Source organism: Carassius auratus, chromosome 1, assembly GCF_003368295.1.
Source record: "Carassius auratus strain Wakin chromosome 1, ASM336829v1, whole genome shotgun sequence".
In the NCBI taxonomy this organism is placed as follows: domain Eukaryota; kingdom Metazoa; phylum Chordata; class Actinopteri; order Cypriniformes; family Cyprinidae; genus Carassius; species Carassius auratus.
The window spans coordinates 10,702,971-10,717,601 of record NC_039243.1 but is presented as its reverse complement, the minus strand read 5'-3'; the positions used below and the strand labels follow the sequence as shown (position 1 = coordinate 10,717,601).

Here is a 14,631-nt window from a genome sequence, read left to right as displayed (position 1 = left end):
GGGCTGAAATGCAATCAGACATGCTCCATTAGACCTCAACCTTGGTGCCAGCCCAAAACAAACTGAAAAGTCTGGAATTCAAGAGCTGCGTCACTCATTCGTCCTGCTTTCTCCATCACGCCGTTGTCTTAATATGCTTGGACTTTGGCTCTAATATTTATAGACCTCTTCTCTATCCATTATCTATGACGTTTCAAGTGTCACAGAAAAAATAAGCGACTTCACAGACAGTTAATAATGCCGCCCACTCAACACTTGTCAGTTTGAAGAGGGTTTATTTTTGGCCCAAGGACTAACCTTTACTGTTTTTCATGTCTTTTTCTTGTTGTTGTTGATGATTCATTCATGATTCAAGCTGTATTAGATTTATCTTAAAGGTTAGAGGGATGTACGCATGGACTTGACAGATGTGTCACAATACCAGCATTTCAGTAGTTGACACCAGTAGTATTGAAATTTTGCAATCTTTGATGCAGCGTTTTAGTTATGTTAATATAAATATTAACAGATTAAAACAATGTAAAGAGTCTCTATTATTAGGGCTCAAGCCTGGAGGGCGAGAGCCCTATTGTTTTCCTTAGGATTATTTGTTATTAGGGCTCAAGCCTGGAGGGCGAGAGCCCTATTGTTTTCCTTAGGATTATTTGTTATTATTAGGGCTCAAGCCTGGAGGGCGAGAGCCCTATTGTTTTCCTTAGGATTATTTATTAGGGCTCAAGCCTGGAGGGCGAGAGCCCTATTGTTTTCCTTAGGATTATTTTTTTTTTTTTTTTTCTTTATTCTTCTAATTTTTTTCCAAGGTTTCGGGGGCTTTTGGGGTCCTTAACATACTCAAAAACTCTTGAAAATTGGCACACACCTTGGAACCTGCGGCCATTAGGGCCGGGCAGAGTCTGATACACGGGCGTGGCACAGGGGCTCTACAGCGCCCCCTGTAGTACTGAGGGCCATATATCATGCATACTTGCACGTATACATATGAAACTTGGTACATATATATAACTCATCAAACCAAACAACTTTCACACTGCATGTCATAAGCTCCGCCCAACAGGAAGTTGGCTATTTAGGGTTTTATGAAAAACACATGCTCTGGAATTTGATATACTCCTCTGAGGAACTCCACCCGTTCACCACAAAACTCGGTGAACACGATCTCAAGACATTGGGGATGCTAAATTGCGAAGAGATTTTTGATATCTCGAACGGTTTGCCCGTGGCGAGGCGTTGAAATTATGGCGAGAAATGAGAAACAGGAAATGTCTAATAACATCCACATACATTTCCTGAATTTGATCAAACTTAATTTGTTTGTTCGCTGTATGATACCGATCGTATATATGTGACTATAAGGAGTCAAAGTTATAGCGCCACCAACTGGCAGCAGGAAGTGTGTCATTTTCAAAACGCTTTGAATTCAGCATCTTATTTTTACTTGATTTGCTTCAAACTTCATCAGAATAATGACAAAACACGGCCGAAGAAAATCTGTTGTGGGGATATTGATATCTAATATAGTGTTGCCATGGCAACGTGTCAAACTTGAATGTTCTGTTCTGGTGATTTTTAGGCAGACAACAAGCTCAGATTTACATGAAACTCGAAACAGATATCAGTATTAAAGATAGCTAAACCATGGCAAAAGCTTTGAAAAGGGCGTGGAAGAGGCACTCTATAGCGCCACCTTTTGTCAAAAGTGGGGGGGTTAGTTTTAGCTACAGACACCAAACTTGGTACATAAATTGTTCTTATCAAGACGGACAACTTTCTAATTCACAGTTATAAGCTACGATCAATAGGAAGTCGGCTATTTTGATTTGAATGTGTATTTTTGAGATTTTACAGTTGTAAAATTAATGAATACTCCTCACAGGGGAAGTACACTATACACACAAAACTTTGTCTACATGAAGAAAAAACATCGAGGAACTTAAATTGCGAACAGATTTTGGTTAGCTTGAACGGTTTTGTCGTGGTGATTTTTTGAAATGACAGTAAAAAGTGAAACATTAATCGTCTTCTATTTTTAAATTGCAGCTTCCAAACCTTTAAAAAACATTTTTCATTTAGAAAACCAGTGATTCTGAGGAAATATGCATAGTTTCATGACTTTACAGCACTGTATGATTAAAAGAAAATTAAAAAACTGTCAGACATCTGATCTCACTCTGTCACTCTGTTTGAGGAATGTATGAGTGCTGACTGTGTGTGTGTGTGAGTGTGAGTGGGGGAGGGGTGTGAGCTGAGTGGCAGACAGACAGAGAGAGAGAGAGAGAGAGAGAGAGACTTAAACATCTATTTAATCACCAGAAAAAAAAAAAAAACTGTTTTTTAAATTGTTATTTTTTTGTTGTTGTTGCTAATTGTGCTGTTTTCATTACAGCTTAAGAAATATCTTAGGCCTTATCCTTTTCTGACAGTTTCAGGGATTAAAAAAAAATCCTAAAAAACCTTATTTGTGCTGCAAATAATAATTTCAAACTCATTTGATACTGACCTCTGACACCCTGTGACATGACATTTATTTGAATTTACATAATCTCAAGGATGTAACAGTAAAACTGTTCAGCTCACAGATGAAGACTAAGCTGTAATGCAAGCAGAACTATTTCACAAATGCTTATAGGTTAATGAAATCATAACAAAACACTTTTAAATTATTTAAGGATTTGGTAACACTTTAAAATAATGTCTCAATTGTTAACATTAGTAAATGCATTGGTAACACTTCATAATAGCTGCAATTCTTAGCTAAGCATTAGTAAATAGTCAGTTCATGCTTTATATAGCCTTCTCCCAAAATTAATATTTTAGTAAGCATTTTATAAATACAGCTATAATTAAATTGTTCATGGTTTATATGCACATTTATTTTGAGGAGATTAAAGGCTGTAATCTTCCTAAAAAAATGTAAAATAAAAAATAAAATAAATAAAATAAACAAACACAGAACTCATAAATATTTATTTCAAGATGCAATAAAAGAAAACTGTACACTTGAATTTTTATATATATATATATATATATATATATATATATATATATATATATATATATATATATATATATATACACACACACACACACACAATTGCATAAGTTTATATTGAACATTTTTTATCAAGTGTACAGCTAATAATAGTAATAATAATAATGCATTTTATTTAGTTTTAGCTACAGACACCAAACTTGGTACATAAATTGTTCTTATCAAGACGGACAACTTTCTAATTCACAGTCATAAGCTACAACCAACAGGAAGTCCGCTATTTTGATTTGAATATGGATTTTTGGGAAGATTATTTTGTGAATTAATGAATACTCCTCACAGGGGAAGTACACTATACACACCAAACTTTGTCTACATGAAGAAAAAACATTGAGGAACTTAAATTGCGAACAGATTTTGGTTAGCTTGAACTGTTTTGTCGTGGTGATTTTTTGAAATGACAGTAAAAAGGGAAACATTAATTGTCTTGTATGTTTAAATTGCAGCTTCCAAACATGGGCTCAAATGCAAATTTGAAGCTCAATAGCATTTGAGAAGAAAGACTTGCAGTCACAAAACAATTGTAATGTGTTCATATAGGTGTCAGCTATAATGCACACCTTATACATTTTTTATAAATATAAAAATAATGTGTTACTAAAGTTATATATATTGTTCTGTGTATGTGATTTCAAAGTCTAGATTGGTCGGATTAACCCTTTATCTGCTGCATTCCTTAAAACTTGATTGTCAGAGGGTTACTGTAAATGCTTATGCCCGCTGGGCACAGTTTTCCCGATGCCACCGGGGTGGCGTTGCACTGATGGCTTGAGCCCGACATCGCTGCTTGCAGCTATATATTTTTTTTTTTCTTTATTCTTCTAATTTTTTTCCAAGGTTTCGGGGGCTTTTGGGGTCCTTAACATACTCAAAAACTCTTGAAAATTGGCACACACCTTGGAACCTGCGGCCATTAGGGCCGGGCAGAGTCTGATACACGGGCGTGGCACAGGGGCTCTACAGCGCCCCCTGTAGTACTGAGGGCCATATATCATGCATACTTGCACGTATACATATGAAACTTGGTACATATATATAACTCATCAAACCAAACAACTTTCACACTGCATGTCATAAGCTCCGCCCAACAGGAAGTTGGCTATTTAGGGTTTTATGAAAAACACATGCTCTGGAATTTGATATACTCCTCTGAGGAACTCCACCCGTTCACCACAAAACTCGGTGAACACGATCTCAAGACATTGGGGATGCTAAATTGCGAAGAGATTTTTGATATCTCGAACGGTTTGCCCGTGGCGAGGCGTTGAAATTATGGCGAGAAATGAGAAACAGGAAATGTCTAATAACATCCACATACATTTCCTGAATTTGATCAAACTTAATTTGTTTGTTCGTTGTATGATACCGATCGTATATATGTGACTATTAGGAGTCAAAGTTATAGCGCCACCAACTGGCAGCAGGAAGTGAATCATTTTCAAAACTCTTTGAATTCAGCATCTTATTTTTACTCGATTTGCTTCAAACTTCATCAGAATAATGACAAAACACGGCCGAAGAAAATCTGTTGTGGGGATATTGATATCTAATATAGTGTTGCCATGGCAACGTGTCAAACTTGAATGTTCTGTTCTGATGATTTTTAGGCAGACAACAAGCTCAGATTTACATGAAACTCGAAACAGATATCAGTATTAAAGATAGCTAAACCATGGCAAAAGCTTTGAAAAGGGCGTGGAAGAGGCACTCTATAGCGCCACCTTTTGTCAAAAGTGGGGGGGTTAGTTTTAGCTACAGACACCAAACTTGGTACATAAATTGTTCTTATCAAGACGGACAACTTTCTAATTCACAGTCATAAGCTACGATCAACAGGAAATCGGCTATTTTGATTTGAATGTGTATTTTTGAGATTTTACAGTTGTAAAATTAATGAATACTCCTCACAGGGGAAGTACACTATACACACAAAACTTTGTCTACATGAAGAAAAAACATCGAGGAACTTAAATTGCGAACAGATTTTGGTTAGCTTGAACGGTTTTGTCGTGGTGATTTTTTGAAATGACAGTAAAAAGTGAAACATTAATCGTCTTGTATTTTTAAATTGCAGCTTCCAAACCTTTAAAAAACATTTTTCATTTAGAAAACCAGTGATTCTGAGGAAATATGCATAGTTTCATGACTTTACAGCACTGTATGATTAAAAGAAAATTAAAAAACTGTCAGACATCTGATCTCACTCTGTCACTCTGTTTGAGGAATGTATGAGTGCTGACTGTGTGTGTGTGTGAGTGTGAGTGGGGGAGGGGTGTGAGCTGAGTGGCAGACAGACAGAGAGAGAGAGAGAGAGAGAGAGAGAGAGACTTAAACATCTCTTTAATCACCAGAAAAAAAAAACTGTTTTTTAAATTGTTATTTTTTTGTTGTTGTTGCTAATTGTGCTGTTATCATTACATCTTAAGAAATATCTTAGGCCTTATCCTTTTCTGACAGTTTCAGGGATTAAAAAAAATCCTAAAAAACCTTATTTGTGCTGCAAATAATAATTTCAAACTCATTTGATACTGACCTCTGTCACCCTGTGACATGACATTTATTTGAATTTACATAATCTCAAGGATGTAACAGTAAAACTGTTCAGCTCACAGATGAAGACTAAGCTTTAATGCAAGCAGAACTATTTCACAAATGCTTATAGGTTAATGAAATCATAACAAAACACTTTTAAATTATTTAAGGATTTGGTAACACTTTAAAATAATGTCTCAATTGTTAACATTAGTAAATGCATTGGTAACACTTCATAATAGCTGCAATTCTTAGCTAAGCATTAGTAAATAGTCAGTTCATGCTTTATATAGCCTTCTCCCAAAATTAATATTTTAGTAAGCATTTTATAAATACAGCTATAATTAAATTGTTCATGGTTTATATGCACATTTATTTTGAGGAGATTAAAGGCTGTAATCTCCCTAAAAATAATGTAAAATAAAAAATAAAATAAATAAAATAAACAAACACAGAACTCATAAATATTTATTTCAAGATGCAATAAAAGAAAACTGTACACTTGAATTTATATATATATATATATATATATATATATATATATATATATATATATATATATATATATATATATATATATACACACACACAATTGCATAAGTTTATATTTAAAAATGTTTAGCAAGTGTACAGCTAATAATAATAATAATGCATTTTATTTAGTTTTAGCTACAGACACCAAACTCGGTACTTAAATTGTTCTTATCAAGACGGACAACTTTCTAATTCACAGTCATAAGCTACGATCAACAGGAAGTCAGCTATTTTGATTTGAATGTGTATTTTTGAGATTTTACAGTTGTGAATTAATGCATACTCCTCACATGGGAAGTACACTATACACACCAAACTTTGACTACATGAAGAAACAACATCGAGGAACTTAAATTGCGAACGGATTTTGGTTAGCTTGAACGGTTTTGACGTGGTGATTTTTTGAAATGACAGTAAGAAGGGGAAACATTAATTGTATTGTATGTCTAAATTGCAGCTTCCAAACACTTCAAGGCATGTTTTCATACAGAGATCAAATCATTATGAGGAAATATGCATAGTTTCATGACTTTACAACACTGTATGGATAAAAGAAAAGAAAAAACTGTCAGACTTCTCAACTGACATGATCTCACTCTGGCCACTCCGTCTGTGTGAGGAAAGGGAGGGGGAGAGGGAGGGGGAGTGTGAGTGTGAGGGGGTTGGTGACTGTGAATCTTTGGTGACTGACAGTGTGTGTGGATTGTAGGGAGGGGCTGTCTGGCAGAGAGAGAGAGAGAGAGAGAGAGAGAGAGAGAGACCTAATCATTCCTTTAATAATCAGGAAAAAAAATCTATATTTTAAATTGTTATTGTTTTTGTTGTTGCTAATGGTGGTGTTTTTTTCCTTTCATTACAGGTTAAGAAATCTCTTAGGCCTTATCCTTTTCTGACAGTTTTTGGGATTTAAAAACATCCTAAGAAGCCTTATTTGTGCTGCAAATTATAATTTCAAACTCATTTGATACTGACCTATGACAACCTGTGACGTGACATGACATTTATTAATCTCATGGATGTAACAGTAAAACTCTTCAACTGACAGATTAAGCTGCAATGCAAGCAAAACTATTTCACAAATGCTTATAGGTCATTAAAATCATTACAAAACACTAATAAATTATTAAAGGGTTTGGTAACACTGTATAATAATGTCTAATTTGTTAACATTAGTAAATGCATTGGTAACACTTTATAATAACTGCACTCATTAGCTAAGCATTAGTAAATAGTTCATGATTATAAAGCCTTTTCCCTTAATAATAGTCATTATTAAGCAGGAATACATCTCTAATTACATTGTTCTTGGTTTAAAAGCACATATATTACAAAGGAGATTAAAGTTTCAGTTGTCTTATAAAATAAATCAATAAACACAACCCAGTTTGATTCAGAATTCAGAAATATTTATTTCAAGATGCAATAAAAGGAAACTGTACACTTGAAAAGGTTTTGAGCGATTCTTGAAGGACTAGCATCACCTTCACTTGTACGATGGTTTGAGGAATATATCTTCCAGATAGTACCGCCGCTCCCTATATGCAGAGTATGCAGTCTTCGTAGAGCACCAACTCCCAGAGGGGGCACCAGTTGCTCAAAAAAAACAAAACAAATATGCGCCATTCTCCCATCCGCGTTCGCGACCACTCAATAGCATTTGAGAAGAAAGACTTGTAGTCACAAAACAATTGTAATGTGTTCATATAGGTGTCAGCTACAATGCACACCTTATACATTTTTTATACATTTTAAAATAAAGTGTTACTAAAGTTATATATATTGTTCTGTGTATGTGATTTCAAAGTCTAGATTGGTCCTTTAACTGCCACATCCCTTAAAACTTGATTGTCAGAGGGTTACTGTAAATGCTTATGCCCGCTGGGCACAGTTTTCCCGATGCCACCAGGGTGGCGTTGCACTGATGGCTTGAGCCCGACATCGCTGCTTGCAGCTATATTTATTATTATTATTATTATTATTTATTATTATTATTTTTCTTCAAGGTTTCGGGGGCTTTTGGGGCCCTTAACATGCTTAAAAAGTCTTGAAAATTGGCACACACATTGGAACCTGCGGCCATTAGGGCCGGGCAGAGACTGATACACGGGGGTGGCACAGGGGCTCTACAGCGCCCCCTGGAATGCTGAGGGCCATATATCATACATACTTGCACGTAGACGCACAAAACTCGGTACACATATAGAACTCATCAATACAAACAACTTTCGAATTGCATATCATAGGCTCCGCCCAACAGGAAGTTGGCTATTTGGGGTTTATTATTCATATTTGTCGTCAAAGTTGTGGGGGCTTTTGGGGTCCTTAACATACTCAAAAACTCTTGAAAGTTTGCGCACACTTTGGAATCTGTGGCCTTAAGGAGCCTGCAGAGGCTGGGACCTGGGCGTGGCACAGGGGCTCTACAGCGCCCCCTGGAACACAGTCATAAATGTTGATGTATAGCTCACACATACTTGCACATATTAATATGAAACTCAGTACACATTTAGATCTCATCGTGCCGAACAACTTGCGTATTGCATGTTATAGGCTCCGCCCAACAGGAAGTCAGCTATTTAGAGTTATGTAAAAAGCATATGCTCTGGAATTTGAAATACTTGTCATAGGTTTTTTACTCGATTGCCGCCAAACTCGGTCAACATGATCTCAAGACAATGGGGATGAAAAATTGCCAGGGGATTTTTGATATCTCAAACGGTTTGCTCGTGGCGAGGCGTTGAAATTATGGCGAGAAATGAGAAACAGGAAGTGTCTAATACCATCCACATACATTTCCTGATTTTAATCAAACTTCATCAGATTATTCATTGTATGATGTCGATCGCATATATGTGACTATTAGGAGTCAAAGTTATAGCGCCACCAACTGGCAGCAGGAAGTGTGTCATTTTCAAAATGCTTTGTATTCAGCATCTTATTTTTACTCGATTTGCTTCAAACTTCATCAGAATAATGTTAAAACACAGCCGATATAAATCTGCTGGGGGGATATTGATATCTAAAAATATTGTTGCCGTGGCAACATGTCAAACTTGAATACTTCTCAGGTGATTTTAAGGCATATAACATACTTAGAATTTCATGAAATTCAGAACACATATCAGTATTTATGATAACTAGACACTGGCAAAAGTTCATAAGAGGGCGTGGAAGAGGCACTCTATAGCGCCACCTTTTGTCAAAAGTGGGGGGGTTAGTTTTAGCTACAGACACCAAACTCGGTACAAAAATTTTTCTTATCAAGACGGACAACTTTCTAATTCACAGTCATCAGCTACGATCAACAGGAAGTCAGCTATTTTGATTTGAATGTGGATTTTTTTTTACATTTAGCTGTGAATTAATGCATACTGCTCAGAGGAGAGTAACACTATACACACCAAACTTTGTCTACATGATGCCAAAACATTTTAAACAACTTAAATTGCCAAAGGATTTTGGATAGCTTGAACGGTTTTGTCGTGGTGATTTTTTTAAATGACAGTAAAAATGGAATTATTAATTGTCCTGCATTTTTAAATTCCAAACACTTCAAAACCTTTTTTCATACAAAAAAAAAGTCATTCTGAGTAAATATGGATAGTTTCACGACTTTACAACACTGTATGGATAACAGAAAATTAAAAAACTGTCAGACATCTCATCTCACTCTGTCCCTCTGTTTGAGTATTATGTGCTGAGACTTACATTGTCTGAGAGAAAATGCGCCCCTACAGGTTCAATTCCTTAAAGGGAAATTCGACTGAAAGGGAGGAGACTCTCTTTTAGTTTCATTTTTAAATCGGTTAAAATACAAAATAATACTTGGATTTAATTCACACTGACAACCTAAACCAACATATATGATTATTACCGGGTCAGGGCTCATTAATAATTGATGTGTGGTCAGTGATACGTGAGAAACACGAGAGATGAATCATTGAATCATGCTCTGAGCAGGAGCGTGTGGAATGACGAGCTCAGAAAAACGAGTTTATTTTTGTTTTATAGCTTTAACAAATAAAATATTAAAGCGATATCACACAATTCACCAATTAGAACACACCAAGAGCTAAATTCAGATGTTTTTGAACTGTTTGTGTGAAAATGAAATATTCGCGGCTGCCTATCTGAAATCACCGCCTCCGATCAGCGCTTACAGTGTCACAAGTTCAAAACAAACGAATTTATTCTTGTTTAAGAGCTTTTTCAAATAAAATATTGCCATAAATGCACACAATACACCCATTATAACACAAGAGCTAAATGCAGGTGTTTGTGACCCGTTTAAGTGTGCAAGACTACTTGAAAGCGCGACTGGCAGAATAACATATCTCTTGAGCTGCAGGATTCCGCCTTTCGTCGTACGAACGAACACATCACGGACAAGATTATTTCAAAATACATAATTGCTTGGCGAATATAAACGAAAACAGCCACGTGAACATAAACTGTTGAGAAATAAATCTGAAGTGGATCTACTGGATTTGAATATTAAGTGACCGCATATACCAGCTGCTTCTGTCTTCAATTTTAATCTATATAAAAAAATAAACTCATTCATCTTGGCTGCTTTTTTAATATGTGTACGTATTTATTTATTATTTTGCTCTAACAAGACTTAATCTATATTTAATTAAATCAATTACATTTTATTTTACATTTGATTTGTCCATTTCGGCATCTAAACGCCTAAAAACCTAAAACATGCTCTATTATACTATTGTTAGCAATTTCTTTATCGTCCAATTTATCTGGTGTACACTTTTATTTTCATAATAAACTTGTTTGTTAGATTATACACAGTTACAGTGGTCTATAATAAATATTAACAGGTTTTATTCAAGATGTTTAGAATGATTGCCGTAGGCTAATTTTTTAAAATGTAAATCCAAAAAAAAAGAAAAAAAAAAAAAGTTTAAATAAATGAAAAACATTGGAAAAGAATAACTGTTGTACTTTTTTATACATTTTGTATAATTTTATAGTTTATGCATTATAGTTATAAAAACAAATAAATTTAGCCACTCACATAGAAATCTTAGGCCTTATCCTTTTTTGACAGTTTTAGGGATTTTTAAAAATCCTAAAAAACCTTATTTGTGCTGCAAATAATAATTTCAAATTAATTTGATACTGACCTCTGACATCCTGTGACATGATATTTATTTGAATTTACATAATCTCATGGATGTAACAGTAAATCTGTTCAGCTCACAGATCAAGACTAAGCTGTAATGCAAGCAGAACTTTCACAAATGCTTGTAGGTCAATAAAATCATTACAAAACACTTACAAATCATTTAAGGGATTTGATAACACTGTAAAATAATGTCTAATTTGTTAACATTAGCAAATGCATTGATAACACTTTATAATAACTGCACTCATTAGTAAATAGTCAGTTCATTCTTTATAAAGCCTTGTCCCAATATTAATAGTCAGTAGTAAGCAGTTTATAAATACAGCTATAAATAGCTTGTTCTTGGTTTATAAGCACATTTATTAAAAAGGAGAGTAAAGTGTCAGTTATCTTCCTATGAAAAATAAATAAAATAAAAATAAACAAACAACAACACAGATTGATACAGAACTCAGAAATGTTATTGTGGATTTATGATAAACTCAGCCTGTAAATGAATTAATTCTCCTCCAAGAAGACACAAGTAGTTCACACCAAACTGTTTTAACATGAAGCCATATACTGAAGATGTTAAATTGCGAATGGGTTTAGGATACCTTAAATGGTGTGGCCATAGCGATTTATTAAAGTAACATAAAAAAATACAATAGTTATTTTACTATATCTTTGAAATGTTTAATTCCAACTATTCATAATTTTTTATATACGTAGAAGTCATCATTTGAAGGAAGCACAGTAAGTTTCATAGCTTTATCACTTTCAAGAGCCAGCATAAAATTTAAACTATCATAACTTATAAATCAAGCTTGCAATTCTTAGTACCTATAATGGCCACCAGAGGGAGCTATAGGATAACTTTTAAATAATTATTGTAGAAACGAGTATGATTTAAATCATTCATAGAAATCTTTCAAAAAAATGAATTGTATATATTTTACTGATAAAATGACCCTCACTTAATTAGAATAACAAGCTGAAGTATTTTGAACTGTATATTAAGAATAATTCTTTATAGGCTTTATGGACAGATAACGTTTTGAGTGACTCTTGAAGGTTCAGCACCACATCCTCTTTTACCACTGTTTAAAGAATTAATCTTACAGAATAGGTGTGAATCAGGGGCGTCGCTTCAGCCCCCCTAAACTTATGCCCAGCCCCCCTAAAAAATTATTTGATTAATTAATTAGTGATCGCTTCAGTCCCCTTTAAAAACTCATTTGAAACGGTGGCAAGCTGCATCAAGTTCCGGCTCCTCCCCTGATCTGAGTCTGCATGGATTCAGCGCGTTTTTCAATCCACAGTGGCGCCGAGCAGAGCGAACATCAGAGAGTACAAGGTGTGTGTGTGCGTGCGTGTGTGTGTGTGCGTGTGTGTGTTCTCGCATCCAATACCAGTACGTCTTCGCTGCGTTCACCTTCAGCCTTTATCACAGTGTGACAGTTGTTTTTTCTTCCAACAAAAATGAAGCGATTAACACCCATGAAAACATACTTTAGAAAACGATCATGATTTATTTTAATTTACTTTTTAAAATTGAAAACATATTATTGTGTATTTCGGCATTACATTATGCAGCCATGCAAAATAAATTATTAACGACACACATCATTGTCTGAAAGCACTAAATGGCACAGAGAGAGAAACATCATGTGGAGATATTTTGTTTTCTATTATTAAATATAATTTTGTATTAAGTAATAATGAATCATTAGTGTATCATGATACATATATTAGAGTAAGAGTAAAGGGATCTGTGATTTTTTTTTTTTTTTTAAGTAATTGAGTTATAGAAGTGGCAAATTGATAATTGTGTTATTTTTAATAAATTGAAATAAATATAGAACAGATTAAACATATTGCCAATAGACAATTACATTAATACATGTTTTGTCTATATTCTTAATGAATATTAGCTGGTTAGTTAAATGATTTGAAATGAAATACATTTTCAGGGGCTGACTTGATGTATAACCAACCGTATTGTTGATTATAAAGGCTAAAAAGCTAAAAATTTATAATAATAATAATATAATAATAATAAAAAATATAATAATTTATATTTCATTGTAGATGGATATACAACATTTTTTTGTTGTGCAGGAGTAGGTCTGCAAATGAGCAACAGTCAGGTGAGAATAGAACAGACAGCCTCACACACACACACACACACAATACCACTGTGTTCCCAAGATTCATTGCAGTCATTGAACCCTTATGTTGTTTTAATATTCTGCCGATTTCCACGTACATTTCATAAGAAAAAGCAGTGATATCATCAAAGGATAAACATGAATGTCCTAATACTGAATCAGTTAGTCTTTATTGTAAAAAAAATAAATAAATCTACATTCCCAATTCAAAATTTTCCAGTGACTGGTCACATCTAAAAAACTGTATTAGTTTTTTTTACAGTGTTATATATGGCTCAGTCAGTACTCCTACTCCCATATATGAAATACAGGGAATACAATGGAATAGTGGATTGCAATAAGGTTAGTAGTATACAACCCTACCCTAATAGTCAAATAATATTTTTTAATCATACCCTTATTGGGGGCTGAGCCCCCCTAAAATCAAAATCTTAGAATCGCCCCTGGTGTGAATGAATTTTGGATAGCTTGAATGGTTTTGCCGTGATGATTTTTTGAAATAATAGTAAAAAAGGAACCAGTAAATGTCTTTTTATTTTTTTAAAGTGCAGCTTCTAAACACTTAAAAAAAAAAAATGTACACATAGAAGACCAGTCATTCTGAGGCATATTTCCTCAGAATGACTGGTCTCATGACCATAGTTTCATGACTATACAACACTGTATGGATGATAGAAAATTAAAAAAAACTATCATACATCTGATGTCACTCAGTCCCACTGTCACTGTGGGTAATGTGTGTGTGTGTGTTAAGTGAATTAGGTGTGAAACTATCAGGGTGCATTTAGTCTCCAGCGCCAACATTTTACAGAACTGCCACTTTCCTCGAGTCTCCAGAATTACTCGGAGTCAGGCTCTGAGAGACTTAAGATTCCAAAAAATGATTTAATTAGAATACCATGAAGTATTGTGAAATACTATATATTAAGTCTTTATATATAGGCTTTATGAACAGATTAGAGTGACTCGTGAAGGACCAGCACCACCTCCTCTTGTCCGATGGTTTGAGGAATATATCTTCCAGAATCCAGGATTAAGATTTAGGAGCTCATTTTTATTCCACCTCCTTTCCTGAAAAGTCTGTCTTGCAGAATTGACTAAAAATTAATCTTCACATTAATTACTAATTATTTTGCAATTCTTTTTGTCAGTTCTTCTTGACCTGCTTTTTTCTTCTTCTTTTCTGACCTCATGACCCAGTCAGTATTTTTTGTACAATGGTC

The 14,631-nt window shown here is 34.5% G+C and overlaps 1 protein-coding gene across 1 annotated transcript in view; it reads left to right on the top strand.

Moving 5' to 3' along the window:
- The window catches only part of LOC113109348 (myb-like protein U), a 972,647-nt gene that overhangs the window by 943,059 nt on the left and 14,957 nt on the right, over window positions 1-14,631 (top strand). The window lies entirely within an intron of this gene.